The 20476-nt window shown below is 35.7% G+C and overlaps 1 protein-coding gene across 1 annotated transcript in view; it reads left to right on the top strand.

The window, feature by feature from the left end:
- LOC150079619 (secretin receptor-like) overlaps positions 1 to 20476 on the top strand; it is a 122792-nt gene that overhangs the window by 77054 nt on the left and 25262 nt on the right. The gene's annotated exons all lie outside the window — the stretch shown is intronic.

Genomic DNA, 20476 nt, shown 5'->3' with positions numbered 1-20476 from the left:
TCTTGGGAGCCACAGACACATAGAGGATTGCTTTCGATGCCTAGCATGGCGGGCTTGCTGCAGATGGCACTGTGTCCAGTTAGAAGATAGGTAGTTTGTAATCCTGGTGAAAACCAGGTCGGGGACTTGGGAAGTACTCTGTTGATGCCCAGTATAAATTTTTGAGTTATTTCTCCTTTGGTGGAGGTTGTCCACCTTTCCTGCCAAATTTATTATAGGTAGGTCAGAAGTCTTCTTTTCTCGTTGGGTCTGTTGCTTAATGGATCTGTTGCATGGTTGATATAGGTAACGGGTTTGTCCCTACTGAGTTGGTAGAGCATTCTAACACATGCGACCTCCAGGTCAAGGGGAACCTGAAGTGCATGCGTACTGTGTTACATGCTCGGGTCATATTAAGAAGAATTGGCCTGTGAATGGACTCAAATTTTTTCTTATTGACTACGGTGGAGGCCTTGTGAAATCATGCCCCAGAGGCATGAGTGATTTCGGGAATGAATACAGCTTTATAAAAGAGAACCAGTATGCATTTTTCCAATCCCCAGTCTCAGCAGGTCATCCTGGTCACGTTACCATGTAGGTCTTGATCTTTCTTCGTATATAGTTCAGATGTGGGAGGAAGGATAGGTTCTTATCTATTATTATTCCTAGGTGCTTTAGGAATCTGATTTAACAAACTAGGTTCTTTAGTTCAGTGACAAGTTTGACTGTAATGCCATGGATCTTGATCTGTGGTGGTCTTGTTGACACCAGGGAGCCGTTTAGCAAGATGGATTGAGATTTTGTGGATGATATTGTGAGATGGTTGAGTCATACCCAGCCCATGAGGGTGGTGAGGGCACAATTTGCATAGGTTACAAGTTGAGCCCTTGAGTCAGTGGTCAGTATTAGCAATAGATCATCTGCATAGGCCTGAGTGCAGACCTCCCCAAGAACAGAGCCTTGGGGACAGCCTTGGTAGATTTTCCTCTTCACCTGGCAGTAACGTGCCTGGACTACTACGCTTCTGTTTGTTAGGGAGTTGCACTTGTTGCAGTCAGCCAAGGACATTCTGTCACCAAAGGGTGTCGTGTCGAACGCCCCGGCGAAGTCGACTGAGATAACTAGGAGGTATTTTTTGTCACAGTTGTTGGCTGCATTGATGAGATTTTCCAATGCGTTGACAGTTGATCTTCCTGGCTTGAAGCCATATTGATTCAGAGCAGGCATCTGTGCAGCACTGTAGTGGTTGTCTATTCTTTGATGGAGTAGATGTTCAAACACCTTACTCAGCACCGAGAGTAGGGCGATGAGCCTATATGAATTAAGAAGTTCTTGAGGTTTAGAGGGATTCTTCTGAATTAGGTGAATGCCTGCCGTCTGCCAGTCTGATGGGAACCACCCCACAATTTCCAGGTTTAATTCTGTCCATTTACATTTTGTGCCCATAACACTGCTAGATGAGATTTAATATAAACAAACATTAAATTAATTTAAAGACACAAGTTCCAAAAAAAGACATCAGCTCAGATAAAATGGCACAAAAAATAGATCTGTTGCAGCAAAAGACTCTTTGAACTGGCATAACAATTGCAACTGACCTTAATCCCATGGAGAGCGAGGGAGTGTATGTAAACAACTTAGAAAAACTATTTTTATTCTTTTGTTAATTTAACAGCGAATCCTCCACAGTGATGTTTTTCAGAGTGCACTTATGTTGTTGCTACCATAAACTGGTTTTGTTTACACAAAAGTAAATTCTAATAAGGCAGTGCCATCCTTTGGGAAGCAGGGAACCGGGTGGCAAGAATTGGACAGCTGCACCAAGATTTTTAACAAATGTACAAAATTAACATTAGCATTAGTAGAGGCATATGATGCAAGAAAGCAAGCTTATGCAGCATCAGCCAAAAAAAAAACAAAAAAAAAAAAAACACTTCCATTTCACCCCTCCGTTCGTTCGAAATACCTGTCCAGCTGAGCCTAAATTTATTTACGCTATCAACTTCCACAACAAGGGATGGAAGTCTGTTCCACCAACAAACTACTCGCTGGCTAAAAATAAAATAACAATATTTATTTCTCACAGGGTGAAAACGGACTTTGTAATACATATTAACCGAATTTTGCAATAAATGAATATATTTACATAGAAAAGCCTATCCTTTCTCAGAGGAATAGTGTATGGTTCATATAAATGAGTACTTTTTATAAACCAAGTTTGTATTAACGAGATTTTACTCTAATACTATTAGTCTTTCTTTAGTAAAATATTTTATTTAAAGTGTAGGAATTTTTCAAAGTGTCCTTGATATAAAATACAGTACTCATTTATATTAAAATCACAGCAGTGCAGCACAATATGACTAAAAATCAATAACAACAAAACTACAGCAGTTTTCCATATATGTATTATTAACTTTTTATATATATATATATATATATATATATATAAAGTTAATAATAATAATAAATTAAGAAAGAAAGAGAGAAATAAAAACATAAAACCACAAATGTAAGTGGCCGCATGAGGTGGTGATATCCAACAACACTTTGTGCAAAGTATAAGATATGCAAATTAGAGAGAGAGAGAGAGAGAGAGAGAGAGAGAGAGAGAGAGAGAGAGAAAAAAAAAAACAGTTTTAGTTAGTCTGTCTACATTAACAAATTACCACAATCTGCATTACATTCAAAATGCAGTAATTATCAAGGCTGTTGTATCTGGTGGCTCTTTGAAAAGAATGGATGCAGCAGTCTAAATAGACTGTGGTTGATTTTCTTTTGTGGTTGATTTCTTGTGATTTTTAATATTTCAAATTTTTTGCAGTCTTCAAGACACTGGTCTAAATTTATTATTTATTGGCTCATAATTTTGACTATTTTTGCCCTTTATAAAAATGTAATTTTTATAAAAAACTTTATCACATATTCCTACCTCGTTTCTTCTATGTCCTCTTCTGTCTTCGTTATTTGTTTTTCCGCTCTTTTTCTGCTTCTCTCTCTCTAATTTATATATCTTATATAAATTTATATATCTTATATAAATTAGTGTTATATTACATAAATTATATATCTTATATAAATAAAAATATAAAACAGTGGCGGACAAAAAAACTGCAGCACCTTAAAAAAATAACATTTATAGTGAAATGTATAAGATTGTTTGATTACAGTCATTTTGTTTGTCGCAAAGCAAAGTTATTGCATCAGATAATGCTTCTATTGCATCACACAGTAATTGCAAGGTATTGCATCAACCGTTTCTGTAAATACGGCGTTGGAAGGGTATACACGCTCATTAGTATCCTGTTTTGCGGAGGTGTAAGCATGACTCCATACGTTCAGTTGACACCAAGAAAAAAAAGTGTAGCTGTTGCTCTGTCTCAGGAAGGGCTTTCTATGCATGCTATCACTGATAAAATAATACGTTGCCACTAGTCAACAGTATCTGGGTGCTGAAATTAAAGTGTGAAACTGGTGATGTGAAGAGAAGACCTGGATCAGTCCGTAAGAGAGTGACTATGCTTTCCCAATATCGATATTTGAAATGGCAATGCCTTTGTAATCACCATGCTAGTCCTCCTGATCTAAAACTGGACTTTGGGATGGCCTCTGGTGTTGAAACAAGTGCATGAACTATCCAAAGACGGCTTTCGGAGTGTGGTCTGCATGCCTATTGGCCCAAGAAAAAGCCTTTGTTGACTCAACAAATCAGGAAGAAGCGACTTGCTTTGGCTAAAACACATGTTTCACGGACAAAATAGCAATGGGACACCGTCAACTTTTCTGACGAATCGAAATTCAACTTACATGGCTCGGATGGGAAGCGATATGTCAGAAGATGAAAATCGGAGGCATACCATCCTGATGCATAACACCAACTGTAAAGTTCCCCACCGGTCAAGATGGTCTAGGGATGCATAACAAGCAAAGGGGTGGGCCGAATTAAGTTTATTAACGGAACAGTGAATGCAGAAACCTGCACTGCTATCTTGGAGGAGTGCCTGAAACCCATTATTAGGGATCACCACACAGACATCCAAAACTGCATCTTTCAGCAGGACTCAGCACCTTGCCACACAGCAAAATTGGTAAGTTTATGCTATTTACATTTAATGATGAGTTTGTTTTCTTGTCTCACAAGGCTAAAAAATACTTACACCAATGTTTTCCCTCATTTTTCTCCCTTAAGGTGCAGCCATACCTCAGAAATGCTAGCATTACAGTGCTGGACCCGGCAACAATCGGATTTGAACCCTATTGAAAATTGCTGGTATATAACGTTGTGCTAGAATTGCTCAGAAGAAGCCAACAAGTAAGATTCAGCAGGAGGAGAGCATTTTAAGGATATGATACCATGAAATTGGGCAACCGTATATCCAAAAGTTGATTAACTCTATGCTAGATCGTTGCAAGGCTGTAATTATTAAATTTCAGTTTGTACACATAAATGCAATAAAATGTATGTTTGGTTGTCATGATTGCCATTTACATGATTTCTCATATTTCCATTAATTACACATTTTACCCTTTGGGAAGATATTTATGGCAATTAGGTATATCAGGTAGAGTCTATTTATTGGATTTCATTCACAGAGATATATATCCCATGTAACAAATGCATTTTGAACATTTCTGCAACCCACAATGCAGCGCAAAACACATTATTTGCAAAATTCACAAGTGATGCAGTTTATTTTTCCGCCACTGTATATCTAAAATTAAAAACACATTGCATATTAGTATAATCCTACGGTTTTCTGTTCCTATATAGGCTATATTAGGAATTCCCAATCTTCATTAATCACTACTGTAAAACTTAGTTGATATTGATAGAAAAAGGTAAGAGAAAAATGGACTCCTTTAGTATTCATATTTAGAACACAGTGTTGTAAAACTTTGAAGAATGTACATGAACACTTACAAAATAAGTATTAAATTTACTATATTTTAATATACAAATTAAATTTGGTTTTATAAAGGTAGGTTTGTGTGTGGTTGTTTGCTACCAGACACTTTTCCCACTAAACATTGAATAGTGATGCCAGCATATTTGCACTTTTCATTTTCAAAAAAAAAAAAAAAAGTTGAACTGATGATATACATCAGTTCTTTATCATCATTTATACTTCCAAATACAGTATGATTGAAAAGTTTGCATATTTGCACAAATTGTAAGAATACCCTGTAAAGCAGCCCCATCCTTAGTGAAAATGGGCTATGCAATTTTTTTTTTTTTTTTTTTTAATCTTCAGTAATCTTGGCTTATATTCTCTCTCTCCCACTCTGGTAATTTTGATGGAACTAGAGTTTCAATGTCCAGATGGTGAATTAAGTGGATGCAGTTGGAGACTTTCAACTCTATTAACAATAAGTCTGATAGATTCATCGCTAATAGTGTTTAAAGTCAAGGACAGCCACTTCTGTTCACATCATGAAGGCCAAATAAGTCAGTTTGTAAATTGGCTTAGCAGGTTAATGTTTTGTTATGACATTACATGTAAATCATTTAACCAGATTTTGTATCTTTATCGATATGTGATAATATCAAGATGCCATCACTGCTAATGGAGAATGTTTCAATGTTACTTTTTTTTTTTTCTCAAGTAAATGAAACATGTCTTGCAAAGACATGTTTCATTTACCTGATTATGCCAATAACCAAAACAACTGCATTTGGCCAACAGACAATCCACATATGGAGAACTGTTACATGATCAAAAAGGTTTGTGTGTGGCATATGACATAAATAGTTTGGTATCCCACAAAAACCATCCTGCTGATTTTTTATGGTATACCCTTGGTTCTTTGATTCCACTGAAGGGCACCACAAATGATAGAGCATATCTAAACATTACTGCAGATCAGACACACCTGGCAGAATTTCACATTTATCCCAATGGATAAGGTTACTTTAAAGATGATAACCATCTGCTGCATCAAATGTGTGAAAGAGTGTGGTTTGAGGAATACAAGGAGACTCAAGCATCTGCTCTGGCTAGCTCAATCTCCAGATTTCCATCCAATTGAGCATCTGTGTGATGAAATGGAAAGGCATGTTCATCGGCACAATCCGTTGCCCATATCACTCCAAGATTTGAGGACAGTTTTTTAAATCATATCCTATCAAAAACTTTATTAGGGCTGATGGTCCTAATAAAGTTTTTTATTAGGGCCATAACAGTTTTGTAAAAACTGTTAGTTACACATTTCTCTTACATTAATGAAATATTGAAAAATTATGATTTAGAAATATGAATTATATAAAAGATGCCTTTCTTTAGTATAGCCTTTGTAATCTTTACAGACTGATTCACAATACAATTCATTGGCAAAATCACGAAATTATTAACAATGAAACAGCATACTACACTGGCAAAAACATTGCAGTGAGGTACTGATGTAACAAGTTACTATAGAATTTAAAACTACAAGCACCATTTACTCATTTTTAATAAATTATAATTTTTTATTAATTACAGGTAGTTCTCGACTTTATGAGTTAATTCGTTCCTAGCGCACGCTCGTAAAGTGGGAATTTAAATCCCATAGACATAAGGTTAAAAATAGGGGTTACATTCTCAACAATGAAATTAGTTAGCTAATTAGTTTATGTTTAAACAATGATTAATTTGTCAAAAGAAATGAAAATGTAGTCTGTAAAATCAAGTAAATTATAATAATAGAGAAATTATTTATGACTTTTACAAATGTTAAAGAATGTTTATTCTTAGTCATCATCGACTAAATGTACACTCGTTGATCACTCATTATTGGCTCGGCACTCATTGGTTTGTTGCACAAGGAGTCATCTTCTTCAGAAATGTTTCAAGAGCCATTTGTTTCCAAGAAGATCTCTTTTAATTATAAATTTCACGATTGCATGCATAAGCATTTTTTAATGGCACACACAAAAATTGCAACTAATTCATGTGAAGTAACAAGTTCACGAAGCTTCAAAAAAGGAACGAAGAGAAGATTCTGAAAATTTATTTAAGTTTTTTATATGATTGAAGATTTCAGTAAAGGGGAAACACATTTCACCATAATAACGTAAAAACCACACAATTCCAGCTATCGGTATTTTCGCAAATGGAAGAAGATCGAATTTACTACCCGTTTATAATTGCTTGCAGTAACAGAAAAGCCCAATAAACTGGAAAGTGCAAATTGTTTTTATTGTTTTATGGTTGTGACCTCCAGAAATGTGCTTTAGAAAAATATCACAAAGGCGTTTAAAATTGATTCTTATAACAGAACATATGATAACGATGAAAGTGTAGTGTATTTTAATGATTTGAATTGGTAACTAATACAATTTATAAACCATGCTCATGACCTTTTATATGGCCTTAAGGTCACACTTGTGACCTTAAAAATGACATTTTAAAGAGATAAATAGCTTAGTTATACAGCGAAAATTTCAACTTCTGAGATTGTGAAATGAATTACCAAAAAACTGTGTTATTGGATTCACATTATGATATTTTAACAATACGGTGGTGTTTCTGGAACCGATTAATATCGTAAAGCGGGGTACACTGTATTGTATAGCTACGCACGTGGTTTGGAGTGCAGTATTTATGAATGTTTAACATTCATTTTTTGAAATTAATGTTCATATTTTCAATTGTTGATACTTGATACTTGGGGAAAAAAACTTGCAAACCCGGGAACTCGAGTAAAGTGAGAACTGCCTGTACTAAATTTAGTAATTTTTTTTTATGATTTAAGTCAGAATTTGTTTTTTAATAATTTCTGTTTATTAGCATTAGTAGAGACATATGATGCAAGAAAGCAAGCTTATACAGCATCAGCCAAAAAAAAACCCCTTCCCATTTCACCCATCCATTTGCTCCAAAAGTTTGTCCACTTCTTCCTTGAATTTAATTTAATTAAGCTATCAACTTATCATAACGACAGATGGAAATTTGTTCCAGCAATCAACTACCTGCCGGCTAAAGGAAAATTTCAATACATCTATTCAACAACTGTCTTTCCTCAATTTCAGTTTATGCCCACTCAGGTTTGTAATCTGAGCAAGAATCCCATCAGCATTCAGCCTGCTCAATCCATTCAAGGCCTTATACACCTCAATCAGATCATCACACAGGTGCCTAGTCTCCAGATGCTGCAATTTGCAGAACTTAAGCCTTTCTTCGTAAGAGTATCCCTTTGTTCCCCTCATCAGTCCTGTTGCCCTTCTCTGTACCTGTTCTAGCAGCTCTACATCCTTCCTAAAATGAGCTTCCAGACTTTTGCCGTATACACAAAGAGATAATAACCTCCTTATCCCTGCTCACAAAATTCCTGTATATCATTGACAAGACCCCATGACCTACTCTGGCTGCCTGTCTGCACTGCTCAGAAAATATATAATTATATATATAATAATTATACTTAGACAGCTCTATAGTTATTGTTAAGGCAATCACACATGACACCCTGTTAACTGTGGACCACTTAATGAGAAAATGTTTTCGCTGGATTAGAATTCAAAAAGAAGCACTAATTCCATATATGTAAATATAAGGTAGCAGCAGTTGTATAATTATCTGAAAGTTAAATGAAATGAATACACTGTCACACCCTATGACTTTGTTTTAAGATGAAGTGTTATCACATCAATCTACATTTAATATATTATTATTAGCCATATGATGCAAGGAAGCCTGAGGCTTATGCTGCACCAGCCAAAAAAAAAAAAAAATCCCAGGTTACTCTGAGAGAGAGAGAGAGAGAGAGAGAGAGAGAGAGAGAGAGAGAGAGAGAGAGAGAGAGAGAGAGAGTAATCAAGAGGAATAAGAAGAATGATGATATCCAGCTCAGGACCCTGGGTGTGCCAAGCCCATACCCACCAGATACGAGCCCCCTGGGGTTATTTGGCTATGTTCTGCTGAATCCCATCTTCAGGCCTCTGGGGAAAGGGGGTATAGAAGAAGAAGAAAATAAATTACAAAAAAATTACAGTAATGTGAGATACAGATGCTTTGTATAAAAAAAGTCGTATTAAATATTTATTCACAGAATCCCATTATTATTTCAAAATTATATGCCAAGCTTAAAGAAAGAATATTACCTACTGTATTCGGTATCTGAAATGCAGAAATTTTATTAACACAGACATCTTCAAATGTCTGCATAAGAACATACAGTTTTGTTTTATGAACACTCGCAAGAAAGATACAGGAAAGTAGATGAAAACTTCATGCACTCTGGTCAGAAAAAGATTTTCCTGTTTTAAAAAATGCATTCAAGTTAAAAGCTTTATGTGCTGATGAAAACCTATTCAACATGACCAGAAAAATAGCACCTAACACAACCAGAGACAAAAATGGCATAACCATTTTTGTCTCAAAATTTTGTCGTTAAAGGTGGGAAAATTTTGGCCAAAGTTGCTTCCACAGATAGATAAAAACACTGCCATCTATAGCATGCATATGCAAATGATGAGCTCTTATAACAGCAAAAGTAGTAGGCTAGTCATTTAAAGTTTTAAGCCCTACAAAAAAAAGCATATTATATATATAAATTTAATACATTAAGGCCAATTATTAATAACAGAATACATTGAATGTATGTGTTAGCAAGGGCTAGCATCCAAACAATAATGATAAGCTGAAGCTATACGTTTCTAATTGTTATCTTCCAGTTATATAGCTAGTCCAAAAGACAGGCTGCACATTATATAACAAAAAAAAAATTATATACAGTCGGACCTCTATATAACGAAATTGATCATTCACTTGAAAAAATTCGTTAAACAGAAATTTTGTTATAAAGAAATATGAATTTCAAAAATAAAAAATACTGTAATTCAACATTCAGAAATTATAGTAAAAGCTGGAAAATAAATCAGAAATAAGTGAGAATGAATAAATTTCTAACATTTTAAATAATTAATTTATTAATACATACATATTAAGAAATGACTACATACACAATGGTGCACAATATAGTAGTACACTTTTAAGAATTATTTCATAAAATAGTTGGTTATTTTTTGTTGTAAACTGGATTTTACTGTAAATGTTCATAAAAATGTCTTCTTCGATTACAACCCCACCTTCATCAGAAATAACTTTTTCGAGTTAAGTCATGGCACTTTTTAAATTTGTCTAAGCAAACAGAATGGTTTGGAATGTTTTATGCCCCAGAAAACATGCGTACTCCGCAGGCTTTTCTTCTATTAATGGCCCTGATATCGGCATGTTTTGGTCTCAAATCAACTTCACCCACTAATTCTCTAATAGGGTGCTAACAATAGAAAACAGACTGACCAGAGCCAATGTCCACATCGGGAATATGCCTTAATCTTCCATTGGCTGTGGCCACACATATAGCAGTTGAATATCAAGACTTTTTGGTACAGTAAATGCGGTTGTATAGGTTTAACAGGAACCCTAAATTGTGGAATGTTTTAACTCTTAATTCATGCTCTTAAGAATTAAACCCTTTAAGTCTTAAAAGCTAAAGGGATTAATTCTTAATCCTTTTAGCTCTTTATTCATGCTTTCTACAGCATTAGCTCTATTGTCTAAAGGCCAGAGTTGCAATGTGTACCCAGGTCTCTTGAAATCAGTATGTTACATGGAAATTTTCTTCATTATACGGAAACTATTTTCAATGCAATGACCAAGGGAATTCAAAAAACTTGCTAAATAGAAAATTTTGCTATATGGAATGTTCTTTAAAGAGAGGTCCGACCGTATATATATATATATATATATACACACACCAGTGGCGTCACGTGCCCATTTAGGTTGGGTGTGCTTTTATTGGGGGGGGGGGGAAAGAGTTTTATGCAACCTGTGCTACAAAATTTCACATGTTAATCTGAATGTACGATTGCATTTTTATTGATGTGTGAAAGTTTTAAGAGTGCATAGCACAGCAACGCTCTTCTTAATTGGTCCAATGCAATTAATTGTAGGATAATTTTTAATACTTTAATTTACTAACTAATATAATTTTAACTATACAATCCATAATTTCGGACAACATAAAGGTTCCCTCTCAAATAAACAATAACTATGCGTCATGCGTGCCATTTATGTGAGAAGAACAGAGGGTTTATGCTTAATGGTGAGAAGATTAGAATATCATTGGCAAATACTAGAGTGAGGCACGAGTTATGTATTTTGTTACTTTTAAATACAACCATATAATATGCACAGAAATTTGAAAAAGTAATCACTTGGGAAAATATTATTTTACCGAATTGAATCAAAGAGAGGCTTAAAAAACTCATTTTACTTATTTATTTATCTATATAATATCAATGTAGATACACCACAGACAACTCTCAAAGAAAAACTACAATCGTAGTGTGAAAGGCATCATTTCATCTGTATCTCATATTGTACCCATCCTTCACAATGAATTGGCTATGTATTGCACTACCTTGAATAAGTAACGCTTCACTAATAAGAGAAGACTATTGTTACTAATTCTCAGCAGGCACCACCACCACCCAGATGGCACTGTTTCAAAGCTAGTTGGCTTTTCATCGGTGGGCATAAGTAACAATAGTCTTCTCTTATTAGTGAATTGTTACTTATTCAAGGTAGTGCAATACATGGCAACCTGTTGTGAAGGATGAGCACAATATGAAATACAGATGAAATGATGCCTTTCACACTACTACTGTAGTTTTTCTTTAAGAGTTATCTATGGTTTATCTACAGTGATATTATACAGATATAGAATCTTACATTCTTAAAATATTATGCCTAATTGCATTTAGTTTAATTTACTTATTTATTTATACACCAGTTCCAATCTCCTGTTTTGCCTTAGGAATTGTGTTAGCACATCATCATAAAATGAAGGCCTTTTTTTCAGTTCCACCAGCAATGTCTTTTCAAAGCCAAGCAAACTTAGGCCGCATAACCTTTCCTGCATTTGTGTTCTTTTATAACATGCATGTATTCTCTTCATAGCTGGAAAAGAACACTTGACTGTAGCAGTAAAACTCATAATTGTCATGATAAGTTCTGCTAATTTATAAATTTCCTTGAATGCAATCTGAAGCTGATTTTCTTGCATGAATTTTAATAAGGGATGCACTGGTTTCCTCGCAAATTTATCAAAAGAAAAGAGTACTTTTAGTTCATTTTTCGAGCGAATGTAGTCAAAAACTGATTTGTAGAAATCCTTTAATTTTTCTAGAATACCATCAGGAAAAGTTTTTGCATACTGATCATATCTTTCACTACAAAGGAGTTGAAAAAATTCAAGTTTCCAAAGTGAAGAGTATCCATCTCCAGGCACATGCGGTTGACTATTCCCTGGTATAATCAAAGGCATGTGCTCTTCTCCTCTTCTTCAGATCCTTTTCGTCTTTTAGGCTTCAGCTCCTCAACCATATGCTTTTCCTTTGCAGAAACCCAAATATTATCAAACCCATGTTCCTAGTCATTCCTAAGCTGTTTCATAGTATCATGCAACTTTTCACAACAGTACAATATGTCATAGAATGAAGTTTTCAGTATATTATTCAAGACATCAGTATAACCAAACAGAACAGAAAAAAAATTTCTAGCAACAAAATTGTTTGAAAATCTTGCAAGAAATACAAAAAACCATGAGCTTTGATTACAGTATCTATGTCTCATTCCCCAGAATTCTCCACAATGCGTTCAAAAAATTCAATAAGTTGAATTCTTTGACATTTTACTGTGTTTGTTAAACTGGAAGTTCCATCTAATTGGTGTGATGGAGGGTAATTTTTTAGCAACAAAATGTTGAAAAGCATTTACTCTTTTTGATGATTTAGAAAAATATGCTGCCAATCCACTGATAGTTTGGAAAACAATATACATTCCTTGATATTCAAGAGGTTTTGCTTAAGAACTAAGTTCAAAATGTGGGTGTAGCAATGCGTTAATATTGCTAAAGGATAGGCTTCGATAACATTACTCTGCAACCCATTAATATGCCCACTCATGACACAGGCACCATCATAAGTTTGGCCAACTAACTCATCCTTAATATTAAATTCCTCAGCTCTGTTTACAACATTTTTTATTTATTTATTTTTTTTTTGGCTGATGCTGCATAAGCTCATACAGTTGCTTTCTTGCATCACATGCCACTACTACTACATGTTTAAAAAGACCACTAGACATTCTATCATTACTTACGTCTGTAAATCCAATGAACCTTTCATGTGTTTGCCCATTATGGACAAAATGGAAAACAGTTGATAACTACAATTTTGACATGACATCAGAAGTTTCATGCAGAAGAATGACCACAGATGTATCAGAAGAAATTTCTTTCTTTATAGCATCTTTAACCACATCAGATATAGCATTAATGATATCATTTTGTTCTGTGGAAGAAGTTCCTCGAAATAAGGTCGATGCCTTTAAATTACTGCCTAAACGAGGATCATACTCACGGAGAACATTTAAAAATTCTATATAATTTCCTTGATTAGCTGGATCTTCAGACTCATCATTACCTCTCAGAGGAAGCTCTTGCTTAGCCAAATAACATACAGCATCAATTAATCTTTTTAAAATGTCTCTATTTTTCTTTACTTGTTCATTATGATGGCTAATTTCAATTTTTCTTTGACTGTCAATGAGAGTGTCAATTCTTTGTTTTCCAAACATTTTAAGATTTAAAAATGACTGAACATGTAGTTGGGAGTACTCATGTTTTTGCACTGCTGTGGCTAAATGATTAAGATCAGAATACCTGTACTTATTCCAAACACCTTTCTCTTTGGAGAATAATAAACAAGGCCAACAAAAGTCTTGGTGCACTTCACATCCAGTTAACCATTCTACTGTATCATATTGTGAAACAGATAAATGTCTCATGTACTCAGTTTTTGCATCTTTGTGCTTGCACAGTAAATTTGGAAGAGAAGGATGAGGCTTACTTTCATCTACTATGTTCATACAATCCACAAAGGCTCTGGCAGAAAACGGGACATTCAGTACATCGTCAACACTGTTTCACATTGTAAATACGGGCAAAAAAGCTCTAAATTATATCTAAAAAAATTAAAAATATACATTTAAATATATATATAAATTATAAACATAAATGTATATTAAAAACTTGCCTAAATCGGTGTCATAAACATGTCAGTTCACACTTTACGCACACAAAACAGACGAAACTCAGAAAACAAAAATAGCAACTCATGACAAGTGACAATGTTGAATTGGATTGCTTTACATAATAGCCACTCATAACCACTAACTACTTCCAGGTGCTGTTGTCTCAGAGCACACCCTGCCACGCCTTCTGGATGGTTTAAAACCACCGGAAGGCAAAGAATTTGACCTGCTTCATCATCTGTATGTCTGTTTAGAGAGCTCAAAGGTGTACATATTTGTGACTGCACACCCGGGATAGCCGGGTGGGTAAAGTGGCTGCCTGGCAACCCAAAGGTCGTGGGCAAAACCTTTTCCTTTTCATTCTCTACCACTGTCAGTGTAGTACCACACAGTTGATACGTTACTCTGGGTTTACTGCTAATTTAGGCTTTGATCAGAGTAGAAAATGCAAAAACCTTGGGAGGTGCAATATGGTCACAGAAGCTGATGTGCCAACAACTAAGAAAAAAAAAAAAAAAAAGGGCTATTAACGCAAATATGATACAATATTTACGTGCCGAAACTTCTCCTCTTCATGAAACATTGTATATTGGATTTAATTTTAGGAATCACGCGAAGCCAACAAACAATTAAGGGAGTCTTTAACAGAAAAAAAAATGCAAGAATATAATATCGGTGACATTGTGATTCCGTGGGTGTGCACTGCACACCTAGCACACCTTGAATATACGTCCTTCATACATGCACAATTTTTCAGAGATTTCATATAAATACTGCATACATCCATTGGACTTGGGTTCCAATCCCAGTTTGTTGTAAATACCAAACGTAAAATAAAATTATCTTCGGTTACATATTATAAAAATTAAATGGGATATACAAAAATTGGAAATAGGTAATTAGTAATAGTAAAACTGTTATTGGGACTACAGAAATGGGTATGCATGAGACATTCATTTCATATGGCTAGCTATCCATTCAAAGCCCCTGACGAAGTAGCTGAGAGATGGCCATGTGGATGAATGTAATTTTTCCATTTCCTCCCTAACCCTTTTATATTCCTTTTAAAATTGCTGTTTTCTTGTTTTTTCAACATGTTCTTTAGCTATAAGATCATACAAATTCAAATTTAGTATTTAACTAGTAAAATTAGGATTTAACATTAAAAAAAAAAAAGAAGCATACTGGCTACTGCTAGCACACGAAATTGCTAGTTGGCACCATTAGGCCTTAATGCCTGAAATGCCTTCCATCCAAGTTATAAATAGTATTAGCAGAGGCATATAATGCAAGAAAGCAAGCTTAAACAGCATCAGCCAAAAAAACCCCCTTCCCATTTCACCCATCCATTCGCTCGAAATGTTTGTCTAGTTCTGCCCTCAATTTTTTTAGGCTGTCAACTTCTATACGACAATCAGCCACCCACTATTACATACTGTAATATGTACATACTAAGTAAACTAGTTGACATTTCTGTTCACTGTCATTTGTGGGTGGGGGTTAAAATTTAAAACAGTAAAAAGATAAGCAATCAATAACAAAGAACACGGCACACACAAATTGTAAGTAACACGATACGCCCAAGTGAGAACGGAGTAACAAATTAGGAAGCTTTAAAAATAGGAATGAAGAGAAGATTCTGAAAATTATTTTTTTTATATGATTGAAGATTCCATAGAAGTGTAAACGCATTTTACCATAATAACCTACAGAATTCCAGCTGTCTGTATTATCGCAAATTCAATAAGATCGAGTTTACTATCAGTTTATGATAGATTTCACTAACACAAAAGCCCAATAAGCAGGTGACTGCTAATTGTTTTTGTTTTATGGCTGTGACTTCCAGAAATCCGACCGAACTACGTGTTACGGTCGGAGACAATCGTAGGGTAATCTTCAGTGCTGCAGTCTCCTGCCCCAATTAAACGGCATTTTGTGCCATTAAGCGAAGTAAACCCTGGCTATTTTCTCAATTGGGTTCTGTTTTTTTTAAGATTTGCTCCAAATAAACGGCTGCCCTGATTAACCGGTGGCCCAAATAACCAAAATCCACTGTATTTCGAAATAAAATAAAATTCATACTAAATAGTGATTGCCAGGATGGCTGCTTCAAAGCTTACTGGTTTGTCATCAGCAGGTCTCTATTAGCACGTGTATGTATGCTTAACTGTGAATAATATTTTGTAGAAGCAAACAGCCAAGTGGTGTTAAAAACTAAAGCTTCCATATAAATCCCAGGGGCTCACATCTGGTGAGTAAGGGCTTGGCACACCCAGGGTCCTGAGCTGGATATCATCATTTCATCATTCTTCTCTTTCTTGGTGATTTCCTTCTACTTTTGACTCTCTCTCTCTCAGAGTAACTCAGGATTTTTTTTTTTTTTTTTTTTTTTGGCTGATGCTACATAAGCTTGCTTTCTTGCATCACATGCCTCTACTACTACTACCACCTTTTCAGGTGATGCTATACAATTTAAAAACATTAATAATTTATGCTGAACCATAGATTAGCATTAGTAGAGGCATATGATGCAAGAAAGCAAGCTTATGCAGCATCAGCCAAAAAAAAAAAAAAAAACCTTCCACTTCACCCCTCCATTCATTCAAAATACCTGTCCAGCTGAGCCTTAAATTTATTTAGGCTATCAACTTCCACAACAAGGGATGGAAGTCTGTTCCACCAACCAACTACCCGCTGGCTAAAGGCAAATTTCAGCACATCCATCCTACATCTGTCTTTCCTCAATTTGAATTTATGCCCTCTCAGGTGATTATTCCGAGCAAGAGGCAGTATCCCATCAGCATTGAGCATGCTCAAACCATTCAAGGCTTTGTACACTTCTATCAGATCACCTCGCCGGTGCCTAGTCTCCACACACTGTAATTTGCAAAACTTAAGCCTTTCTTCGTAAGAGCAACCCTTCATTCCGTTCACTAACCTTGTTGCCTTTCTCTGCACTCGTTCCAGCAGCTCTACATCCTTCTTGAAATGAGGCCTCCAGACCTGTATACAGTACTCAAGGTGCGGCCTGACCATTGCCTTATACAAGGGAATAATCACCTCCTTATCCCTGCTAGAAAAATTCCTGTATATCATTGACAATACACCATGAGCTACTCTTGCAGCCCGTTTGCACTGTCAGAGAACTTCATATCTGCCTGCACAATTACCCCCAGGTCCTTTTCATTCTCTACCACTGTCAGTGTAGTATACCACAGAGTTGATACGTTGCTCTGGGGTTGCTGTTTCCCATATGTAGTACTTTATATTTGTCAATGTTAAACTTCATTTGCCACCTCTCAGCCCATCTGCTCAACCTTTCCAGATCCTGTTGCAGCAGCATAGCGTCAGTAGCGTACTTAACAACCCTGCTGGCCTTTGTATCGTCTGCAAACTTGGACATTAAGCTTGATATACCATCATCAATATTATTTATAAATACAGAAAACAACAATGGACCCAACACTGAACCCTGAGGGACTCCACTAATAACATTAGTCCACGATGAGCAGTGTCCATTAATTACCACTCTCTGTCTTCTGCCACTCAACCATCCCTTTATCCATAGCAACAATTTGCCACCAATGCCACATTGCTCCAATTTGTGCAGCAGTCTTCCATGTGCAACAGTATCAAAAGCCTTTCTAAGATCTAAATATATAATATCAAAGTTATTCCCTACATCCAATTCTTTTGTGACTACATCATAATATCCAATCAAATTGGTCAGGCAAGACCTTCCCTTAACAAAACCATGCTGTGTCTGAGCTATAACTGAATTCTTGTCAAGATGATCCTGCAGTGCTTCTTTAACCAGTGCTTCCATTAATTTTCCTGGAACGGAAGTTAAACTCACAGGTCTATAATTACTTGTGTCAGCCTTTTATCCTCCTTTGTGAATTGGGGTTACATTTGTACATCTCCAGTCTATGGGCATCTCCCCTGAGTCCAAGGAAGCTCTCATAATTATGGCTAACGGATTGCTTAGTTCCTTTGCTGCCTCCTTTAATATAACTGGATAGATCAAATCCACCCCAGGTGCCTTTCTTGTATTTATCTTCAACAATTTCTCCTCCACTTTACTCTCAATTATTACAAGATTATCTAGCTCACTGCTAGTGTTTACTTCATCTTTGGCATTCCCCTTCCTGAATAACTCCTCATGTGTGAATGTAGATGCAAAATATTGATTTAGTTTGTTAGCTACCTGAGCAGGATCATGAACAGTTGAACCATCGATATCAAGTGGACCAATCTGATTCATCCCCTTCCTTCTAGAGTTTACATAAGTAAAGAACTCCTTGCTGTTTTTCTTTGCATTCCTTGCCAAAGATTTCTCGTAATCTGCCTTTGCCTGCCTAACCTCCTTTGTAACTTGGTTACAGATCAACTTATATCTGTCATAGGCTTCTGTGTCACATGTTAATTTATATGTATCCCATGCATTTTTATTCTCTGCCATATGTCTCATTAGTTCATCTGACATCCATTTAGGTCTGAACCTTGAACAATATTTCTTAGTTGGTATGTAAAGCCTAGTAGCTTCCAAGATAAGTTCTTTGAATGCTTCCCATTTTGAGCTTGCTGTTGGTAACATCATCAGTTGGTCCCACTGTACAGAATTTAAATACTGTCTCAGACCATCGTAGTCGCCTTTACGAAAGCAATAACCCTTCCCTTTACCCCTGATGGTAGTTACCTCCTTGAGTAAATCCCACTTCAGCACACTGTGATCACTGCCACCTAGTGGTTCCTGTATCTGCAGATTCTTAATGCATGAAGAATCACTACTGATAATCAAATCAAGAGCATTGCTCCCTCTAATTGCCTCCCAAACATGCTGATTTAGAAAACAATCATCCAATAAATCTACAAAAGCCTTGATAGTGTGTGAGTGACCAACCCACAAATTCCAGTCAACATCTGGGAAATTAAAATCCCCCATTATAAGACTCTCTGATTTACTGGCCCACTCTATTTCCCTGTACAGTTTCTTATTATACTCATCAGAGTCATTAGGCCTATAGCACACTCCTACTCTCAATTTTGATCTCCCAGTGCTTATGTCACACCAAACTGACTCGACACTGCACTGTCCAGCGATGTCGACTGGCTTCACTTCCTTGGATTTTATGTGTTTCTTAACTAATAGCATAACCCCTCCTCCCTTCCTATCCTGTCTGTAGATGTTGTACTCCCCAAATTCCAGTTCTGCATTACTTATATCTGTGTGACACCCCGTCTCTGATATCCCAACAATATCTGCCTTTGATGCTTTGAGCAATACCTCAAATTCATCAAATTTATTTACCAAACTCCTTGCATTGGTATACATGCACCTGTTCTTTTTCTTAGCTACCCTAACACAACCCATGTGTTTACTTGTACCCCAATGACTCCCAGCAGTCTCTGAAATATTCTGCATCTTATTTTCCAGGCTGCTGCTCATTCCAATAGAAGCAGTGCAAGAATCACTTTCACCTCTGCCAGTGGCTACTGTTAATCTATTAGTCCTTGTATCCCCCCAACCTAGCAGTTTTCCGAGCCACCTAACACTGCCTCGATAGCATCAGCAAATATTCTTGCACCCTTTCTATTTAAGTGTATCCCATCCCTGTAGAAGCAGTCTCTCCTGATGGTATTTGTCTATAAGATAATGGTATTTGTCTATAAGCTGAACATAAGCTCGAGCCTTAAGGTTGAATACTTGTCCTTCTAGCTGCAATGGTAGCAAAAAAGGTCCCGGTTACTGAAATCGAATAAACTATCTTCTTTAACACAGTGAAATGTTAATTTAGCCTTAGATGCATTTCCTGTGTTAGTATGCCCTTATAATAGAATATTTTGTATTATTCATGATTGAAAAGAGGAATGAAATATGGCTATAAAACACAGATTTTGTCAGCAGTAACAGATACTAGGGAAGACTAGAACTAAACCACTTGGAAAGAAGGATTTTTGAAAAGTATGAAAGATAAGTACACAGTGCAGAAATTATGAAGATATTTCAAAAATAGAGATGTTTAATTTTTAACAAAAAAGTAATAAAATTCTAAGATTTACTTTAATTAAAAGTGATCTTCCCTGTTTCTGCAGAATCATTGCCAAGTTTGGTATGGTTTTCAGGAGACTTGAAAAAGTGAAAGATTCCATCATGAAAATCATTGCAATGATTTTTAGTGCTGAATGAATGATACTATGTTTTGTTAAGTGAAAATCAATATTATCAATTATTAACTGTTGGAAAAGCAGTTACACAGAGATGAAATATGTGAAAGTTAATGAATCTGACTTCATAAATGGAAATTGCCCAATCAGAACAATTTTCTGTCCACAACTATCAAAAATAAAATAAAAATTCTGATATATATTATAAATCATAAACATTTCAGAAGAAACTAGGAATTTGATTTTTCTTTTTC

Source organism: Mastigoproctus giganteus, chromosome 10 (assembly GCF_048544385.1).
Source record: "Mastigoproctus giganteus isolate SK-2022 chromosome 10, ASM4854438v1, whole genome shotgun sequence".
Lineage (NCBI taxonomy): Eukaryota > Metazoa > Arthropoda > Arachnida > Uropygi > Thelyphonidae > Mastigoproctus > Mastigoproctus giganteus.
The sequence above is the reverse complement of the archived record's forward strand: the minus strand, read 5'-3'. Positions and strand labels throughout refer to the sequence as shown.